Consider the following 7,849-nt stretch of genomic DNA (forward strand, 5'->3'; position numbering starts at 1 on the left):
CAGGGTACAGTCTCCTGATTGCGGAGATCTGTATGATGGGATGGTCCCAAACTGATGGGGGGAGGGGGCAGAAGGGTCTAGTTCCTTGTTCTTCATACTTAGAAGTGCTATCTAATAAGATTTTTGGGGCAAGCCATTTTGGAGCACTTTGTCCAAAGTCAGTAGAGCTACGTCATAAGGGCCAGTCTTTTAAAAACCGAAATCCATGACATCATAGATGCAGAGATTCTTCCCTCAACTTTTGCAGACCACAATCCCCCGCTTTTGACCTTACAAGATATTCCAAAAAAAGACAAGATGGTCCATGAAACTATGATTTTTAAAAGATCCCACGTTTGTGGTTGAATCCAAAGAAAAGTTTCAAGAATTTTTCAAGTTGAATATCCAACCAGATATATCTATGTATATAGTATGGAATACATTTAAAGCTTATGCAAGAGGTTGGCTTACTAGGCAAAATTTCTGGGTGAAGGGACAAAAAACCCAAAAAAACATTGCAGCTTGAGGAACAAATCAAAATGGAAGAAGAAAAAAATAAAGGCTGGAACTTTGATGGAAAATATAAGGATTAAGATTAAGACTTTTCAACATCAACTGTCTCTTAATGCAAGAAATAGCAAAGAAAATTATATACATTAAGCAGAATTATTTTGAAAGTCGAATAAACCCACTAAATGGTTGGCATATAAACTAAGAAAAGAAACAGAAAACGAACACATAAAGGTACTGAAAACTGGAACAAGTGAAGATAAAAATACTTTAAACGGCCAGGCTAAACGCATGGTCCAGACAATGAAGGACGCCCTCCGCCACCTGGACTCCTCAGACTGGGACTATAAGCTAGCTACTTTCCTTTTCAGCCAGCAAACTACTCCCCACACCACTACGGGGCGCAGTCAGCGGAGCTACTTCTCCAGAGAAGATGGATGGGATGGGATGCTTTGGAAGGATCAGACCCACATGGAATGGAGTGCTGGTGGAGCCAGCCTTGCTGTTTTCAAACCAGACTGGCCAAGAATGTTATCAGCTCCATCCGGTTCACTGACCCTCCCGTCTCGTAGCCAGACTGGCCATGCTCATCCATGCTTTTCTGACCTTGCCAACTGGACTACTGTAACATAGTCTACATAGGACCACCTGGAAGCTGCGGCGGGTTCAGAATGCAGTAGTCTAATTATTGTCAGGAGCGGGCTAACAGGAGCCTGTTTTGAAACAGCTGCATTGGCTGTCAGTTTATGGCTGAATTCCCAGTGCTGGTTTTAACCCTTCAATTAAAGCCCTTCATCACTTAGAACCCAGATGAATGAAGGACTATCTTTCCCAATATCCCCACGTGCAGTTCTTTGTGTGCCACCTTTGGCCTGTCATTAGTCTCCTTCCAGAGCTTGTTTGTTTTCAGTTGCTTTAGGTGGGAAGCAGGTCGGTCTGCCATAGTAGAGGAGCAAGGTTCGAGTCCTGTTAAAGACCCACAAAATTTCCAGACTATAAGATTCCAAGAGTCGAAGCTCCTTTCGAAGGGAGTGATTCCCATTTGTGGAACAGGGTCCTTGAGGAGATGAGGAATAAATAGTCTTTAGGTTTTTAGGATGCACTGTTTTCTTTGTGCAACCTTTGAGCAGCAGGCATTTCCTCGGGGAGGGTGTGCGGTTCATGGGGTTTTATTGCATATGGTTTTAACTGGGCTTTGCGGGCAACATTGAGCCACTAAGAAAAGGCAGGATATAAATATTTAAATAAACATTTCCCAGCAGTTCCACTCCACAGACGCCATCAGGGTCTCCTCTATTGCGGTGTTTCCCAGCCTGACAGTCAGGACCCAAAAGTGGCTCATGAAGCCCTTGAAAGTGGGTTGGTGGCCAGCCCACCCTAATGGCCACTCCTCTCCATTTCGTTTTCTTTGTTCTACTTCAGAAAACCAAGATCTGACCCTGGAAACAGAACCTTCCATGCCATACAATAGCTGATTGAGGGTGGTCAAAGACTGGAACCATATGTAAAGGCTGCGTATGTCAGAGTGCCACTTGCTTGGCGTTCATGGGGGGGGGGCAGACAGCCTGACAGTCAGGACCCAAAAGTGGCTTATGAAGCCCTTGAAAGTGGGTTGGTTGCCAGTCCACCCTAATGACCATTCCTCTCCATTTCGTTTTCTTTGTTGTACTTCGGAAAACCAAGATCTGACCCTGGAAACAGAACCTTCCATGCCGTACAATAGCTGATTGATGGTGGTCAAAGACTGGAATGTAACCTCCATATGTAAAGGCGTGCCATATGTCAGCGTGCCACTAGCTTGGCGTTCATGGCGGGGGCAGCCACACCCTGTGTGTGATGTTTGTTGGTTTCTCTAAAACATCTGGTTAGCCACTGTAGAAAATGGAATGCTGAACTAGATGAATTCCAAGGTTATAGTATGCACTCAATGGGCACTCCATGAAATTGCTGAGCGGTTGGGTTAGAACAGATAGAAGGAAGTACTTCTTCACCCAAAGAGTGATTAACACATGGAATTCACTGCCACAGGAGGTGGTGGCGGCTACAAGCATGGATGGCTTCAGGAGGGAATTAGGCTTCTCTTATGTTCTTATGCCTGGGGTTTTGAAACACTTTGGGCCAGTCCTGGGTCGGTCACAGTGTTCCCTCTAAGCTGACTTAGTGTGAGCTAACTCACAGTTTTTTAGCCTCCTGCTCATACATTGTTTGTCTTAGCTCAGGAAGGTTGGCTCCAGAGCAGTGTTCCCTCTAAGCTGAGTTAGTGTGAGCTAGCTCACAATTTTTTAGCCTCCAGCTCACACATTTTTGTCTTAGCTCAGGAAGGATGGCTCCAGAGCACACTAATTTATGCAGTAGCCAAATCACCTGCTCACAACTTTTAATGCCAGTAACTCACAAAGTAGCATTTTTGCTCACAAGACTCCACAGCTTAGAGGGGGCATTGCTCCAGAGCAAACTAATTTATGCAGTAGCCAAATCGCTCGCTCACAGCTTGAATGCTCACAAAGTAGAATTTTTCCTCACAAGACCCCACAGCTTAGAGGGAGCATACTCAATAAATTTGGACTTGTGGGTCTCTATACCAAAAAGGCTGGGGACCACTGCTCTATAGTAATGCAAAACCACACATGACCTCCAAGATCTATAATATTCATCAGGGATAAGAGCCACAGTGTTAATCTGACTTTTTAAAAGAGGCTATAGCTCTTCACACCCACCTCTAGACTTTCTTCCTCTTTCTCACTGCTTCTCAAAGAAAAAAAAAAGAGTCATTAAAGGCCTTTCTCAGCGAGTTAAGGATGTCTTCTTTCCTGAGGCATTATTAATCGTGATTCATTTAAAAATAGCCATAGGCTAGTCATACCCCCCAAAGGCAAGTTCTCACATTTTCTGTGATGATGAAGCATTTCATGAGTTTGGGGAAAAAAGAAAACACTGCCCACAGAATTGCAACATCACATCATCTGCGCCCTGTGGAACAGTCAGAAATCCCACAACGTTCCTATTCGTGATGTGCTACACAAATCAACATTAAAAGTCACTGAAGTGTCAGTTGGTGATTTCATCATGTGTCAGACCTCCTACTAATAAATGATTCATCTCTCTAGTGCTGACACCTCAAAGGGCTGGTGGGAAGGGGAGGAAGTGAAATCAGAAACTTTACATTGATTAGCTTTGTTCTGATAGCTTAGTTCCAAAACAAAGAGTGCACAGAAGCAGGGGAATTTTTTTTTTAAAAAAATGCAATTAACCACTTTCTTAACCTCCAAAATGGCTAATTGCATAAAAACATCAGCTGCTCCATGCAAATTCGTGTTTGTGCTGTTTTGAAAAAGCACAGGCCAAATGTTCTTAATCTGAAAATGAAGCAAAATTAAGATTGCACTAGCTGCAAACATTGCAGACTCAAGGGCCTATTTACATAACGGCTGTGTCTACTGTAGCCACATGTATGATGTACACGTCGCCACCCATACGTTTGGGAAAACCCCACTGTTACCCAGAGAAAGACTGCTATACAGAGTAAACACCTCTGAAATCTATGGCACAAAAGAATTTCCCTTGACAGGCATGATCACGTAATGTGTCTAGGATCAGGGCGTTGTCCCATTTATCTAACCCCTGGGATGGAATCTGCTTAAGTCTAGGAATTTATAATTTAATTGGCTTGTGGATTGAGTCTTTGAGCCTCTCTCACATTGCCAATAGTCTACATTACAGCAATGTGTATATGGCATATCCTAGGGCTACCAACTCCAGCTTGGGAAATTCATGGTAGGGCAGAATCCCAGGAGCGGAAAGAGTTCAGCAAGGATATGATGTAGGGTTGCCAAGTCCATCTTCCACCCCCAGCGGGGGACTTTGGGGGCGTTCCTGGAGGGGGCGGGGCATCCCCGACGTGATGACGTCACGTTGGGGATGTCCGGCCCCCCCACCCGCCCGTGCGCCGGATCTCCAGAAACGGCAGTTCCCTGCACTTAAAGGAGCCAGCGTTTCCCTTTTAAATGCAGGAGCTGGCGTTTCCCCTTTAAGAGCACGAAGCTGGCATTTCCCTGCAAGCTTGCGGAGATCAGGCTTGGGAGGAAACACGAGTTCCACACACCTAAAGGGAGAGAGATGGGTGGCTGTGGGTGTTGGGGGTGGGGCTTCCCCCGCCGGCCATTTGGCCAAAACGGGGGACACCTGGCAAACCGGGAGGGTTGGCAACCCTAATATGATGCCATACAGCCTGCCCCCAAAAAACTGTCATTACTTCAGGAGGGGGAAATAATCTCTGAACTCTGGAGATCTATTGTAATTCCTGGAGAACTCCAAATGCCCTCTGGCAGGTTGACAACCCCACTATACCCTCATCTGGTGTAGCCGACGATGACAGTTAAATCACTGAATATGTCTCAAGCCTGAACCTCGGTCTTTCTGGTTTGTAAACTCACATCCCCACAACTAGATGAGACTAAAGATCCCCGTTGAGGCGAGAAGGAAATTATAATTATATCCCTACATAGATACATACATTAAGTGCTCACAATGTTTGCATATGCTATTGCTTTAACTTACTGTAAAGCCTAGTCAACTGTACAATGTAGCCCCTAAGGTCTAGGAATCTCTCCTTATATATAATTTAGTGGGGTGGCACTTTCCACCTGTCCCATCAGTTGTGCAATGTACTCCATCAGCCATTGGTCCATCAGCTGCCACTCAAGAGTACTCGCATGCCATTGGCCGGGTGCTGGGCCCCTCCATAGATACACACATTAAGTGCTCACAATGTTTGCATATGCTATTGCTTTAACTTACTGTAAAGCCTAGTCAACTGTACAATGTAGCCCCTAAGGTCTAGGAATCTCTCCTTATATATAATTGAGTAGTGGGGTGGCACTTTCCACCTGTCCCATTGGCTGTGCAATGTGCTCCATCAGCCATTGGTCCATCAGCTGCCACTCAAGAGTACTCGCATACCATTGGCCGGGTGCTGGGTCTGCTCCCCTTCCCCGCCCACTCCTACCTCAGCCACTGATCCCTGTCAGAATTACTGGCAAATGGCTGTCTCTCCCAACGAAGACACTTCTGCTCGGCTCCTCTGTGGGAGTAACTTTTCCCTCAGTGGCTGCTGGGAGAAGGAAACCCTTTCCAGGCCTTTGTGAGGAACTCATTGAAGCCTGTCCTGACTAGAGTTGCCAACTCCAGGTTGGGAAATTCCTGGATATTCTGTGTCTAAGAAAGCCAGTCTAAGGAAGCCAGAATTTGGGGAGGGGAGAGGCCTCAGCTGAACAGAATGCCATTGAGCCCACTGTCCAAAGCAGTTATTTTCTCAGGAGTGGGGGAGAGATCTGTTTTCTGGAGTTCAGTTGTGATATCCGGCGATCTTCAGGCTCCACCTGGAGGTTGGCTACTATAGGTGTAGCAGTTAGCTCTTCAGAGCAGGGTGTGCCAGGCAGAGATCAGTTCCCCTATGGCACTGTACCCTGCTAAGTCCTTCCCCTCCCCAAACACTGCCCTCCACAGGATCCGCCCCTCAACTTTCCAGGTATTTCCCTACTCAGAGCTGGCAACCCTACTTTCCCCTCAGTGCCTGTTGCAAGGCAACCAAGCTTGGCTCTGTCAGTAAAAGGCCCTTTCCATACAACTACTCTCTAGATGGCATAGAGCATTTCCCCTGGAGAAAATGGTGTCCTCTGTGTCCTTATATCCTGCTGCGATGGCCCTCCTTGACAGCCAATGTGACGTAGCAGTCAGGGCTTCAGAGCAGGATAGAGGCTGCAGGTGTGTGTGGGGTTGATAGAAAACTGAAGAGCGTGGGGCAGATAACGGCAGGTTGATGCTTTGCTGGGAAGGAGATAGAGTTGCCATCTCCCGTTTGGGAAATTCCTGGAGACTTGGGGGGGGGAGCCTGGAGAGGGTGGGATTTGAGGAGAGGTGGGACCTCAGACAGGTACAATGCCATAGATTCTACCCTCCAAACCAGCCGTTTCCTCCTGGGGAACTACTGTTGCCAATCTGGGGAACCATTGTTGCCAATCTCCAGGGTAGGGATGGAGATCACTCAAAATTACAACTGCTCTTCAGGTAGCAGAGATCAGTTCCTCTGGAGAAAATGGTGGACTCTGTGTCATTATACCCTGCTGAGGTCACCACAACAAATTGACGCTGAGTGCCCAAGGCCGGGGCACTCTCCCAGAGCCTCGTTGTACTTATTTCCACAACGAGCCTTATTCCTAGTCTGTAATAAAAGACAAATAACAGGAACAATGAAACCATGCACTTTGTCCCTTTCCCGAGAGACAGAGATTTAGTTAAGATAATAAATTTACTCCAAATTCAGTTTTGTCAGATGAAGCGATTGCCTGGTCTTGGAGCTGCTATGATTGGGATAAAACTATGCTTGCCTTGTTCCTTTGCCTTTTAAAAATATATATATATGGCTGAATATGTTAATACTTGGTGAAAATATAGTGGCAGACTGATTATGAAGCAGCATCCAAAGTAGCCTTAGTACTAAACACTGGCTTGAGAATGCAAACTTCATCCGTGAGGACAATCATTGTATGGTCCTCCGATCACCCCATATTAAGCACCTGCTTGTGAGCCCAGGTGAAGCAGATCCTAAGCATGTTCTTTGCCTAAATTGAATTGTTTTTAGATGATTTTATGTGGATTTTTATTGTTATTTTTGTACTGACCAGTGTAAGCTGCCCTGAGCCTGCTTTGTAGGGAGGGCGGGGTATAAATCAAATGAATGAATAAATAAAAATAATAAACACAAAAGTAACCCCACTGATTTCAAGGGGTTCCAAAGCAAGCAAGCAAGCAAGCAAAGGATTGCAGCTTTAACCTATAGCCCTAAACCCAATTGGAAGCGTGCACCATTGAATTCAATAGATTCTGCTGCTGAGTAAACAAGCGTGGGACTGGATTGCAATGGTTGCCAACCTCCAGGCTGGGCCTGGAGACCTCTTGGAATTACAACTGATCTCCAGACGACAGAGATCTGTTCCCCTGGAGAAAAGGGCTGCATTGCAAGGTGGACTCTATGGCATTATACCCTGCCGAGGATTGTTATGACGTTGTGTGTGTGTGAAGTGTCATCACGTCTCAGCTGCCTATGGCAACCCCATAGAGTTTTCAAGGCAAGGGACACTCAGAGGCGGTTTGCCATTGCCTGCCTCTGCATAGTGACACTGGAATTCCTTGGTGGCTCACCATCCAAATACTAACCCCGGCTTACCCTGCTTAGCTTCTGAGATCTAATGAGATGGCTAGCCCGGGCCATACAGGTCAGGGTTATTAACAGTATGTCTCCTTATATATAAAAGAGTAGTGGGGACCAAAGTTCTAAAATGCACTTCTTTAGTGTTAGGCC

This window comes from Gekko japonicus, unplaced genomic scaffold (genome assembly GCF_001447785.1).
Source record: "Gekko japonicus isolate JY-2015 unplaced genomic scaffold, Gekko_japonicus_V1.1 scaffold2093, whole genome shotgun sequence".
In the NCBI taxonomy this organism is placed as follows: domain Eukaryota; kingdom Metazoa; phylum Chordata; class Lepidosauria; order Squamata; family Gekkonidae; genus Gekko; species Gekko japonicus.